The sequence below is a fragment of the Aplysia californica genome, unplaced genomic scaffold, assembly GCF_000002075.1.
Source record: "Aplysia californica isolate F4 #8 unplaced genomic scaffold, AplCal3.0 scaffold00022, whole genome shotgun sequence".
NCBI lineage: Eukaryota > Metazoa > Mollusca > Gastropoda > Aplysiida > Aplysiidae > Aplysia > Aplysia californica.
In genome coordinates, this window is record NW_004797292.1 from 2,117,338 (window position 1) to 2,118,349 (window position 1,012).

Sequence of the window (1,012 nt, forward strand, 5' to 3'; positions counted from 1 at the left end):
GGGTTCGGACACATTTGTCCCAAAGCAGACCAAAGGCCATGCTGTGGTACATTCCAATGATCATAGACTAATCAGAAACACAAAACAAGACTGAGACAACATAATATGTGAGGCAGCGTGGTGGAATCAGGTTCTCGTCAAAATAGTGAAAGTGAAAAAAACTTGCCTTTTTCCGCAGGTTTGTGAATTTTTATCAATTTTTTTTTTGGCTCGACACCTTTCATGCTCATTACAGAACTAATTTCTGCATGGAATTTTCTGAAAAACGTTGGTTAAAGGCACAAAAAATGTAAATTTTCAGTTACCACGGACTCTTAAGCTAAGGAAATAACTAATCTTAGGCGGCCATTTTCTCACTAATTTTACCTCTGAAAACAGGTGACCCCACCTCCTTCATTTGCAAATATCTCGACCTGTATTCAAGATATATGGATACTTTTTTCATCAAAAAAAAAGACAAGTGAACAATCTTTAAGACGATACCAATAACTCTATATGCTCAAAAATTGACGAGAGCCTGATTCCACCACGCTGCCTCACATATGTACAGATGTTTTAAACTAGTTACAATCACCAAAATGCCAGTGTGGAGAGGCGGACCAAACTGTGGAACACATCCTTCAGTTCAGCACTGCAGAACACAGGGCCCTGAGACAGGAAACATGGTCAACCCCACTGACACTACAGGAGAAGCTATATGGGCCGACAGATGAACTGAGCAGGACCACCCACATGTCAGATATCGTACTTCAAGTGAAATGCGATCGAGAAGAAGAGGAAGAGAAACACAAATTTGTTTATTTCATAGCATGAATTGTTGTCTGTCTTTTTTTTTTAAGTTTCAAGTAAAGAAAACGTGAAACTGAAAAATTGTATGAATTTATATAGATCTAAGGAAGTTATTTAAGTGCTCCAAAACAGCAAGTCTTCAAGTGTTACGAATGGCCAGAATGTTTCTTCAAAGACTTAATAATAAAATTTTGTGATTGATTGGATAGCATGGCAGGAGGGG

The 1,012-nt window shown here is 38.3% G+C and overlaps 1 protein-coding gene across 1 annotated transcript in view; it reads left to right on the forward strand.

The window, feature by feature from the left end:
- LOC101864356 (failed axon connections homolog) overlaps positions 1-1,012 on the forward strand; it is a gene marked incomplete at its 5' end in the record, with an annotated part of 7,117 nt that overhangs the window by 3,213 nt on the left and 2,892 nt on the right.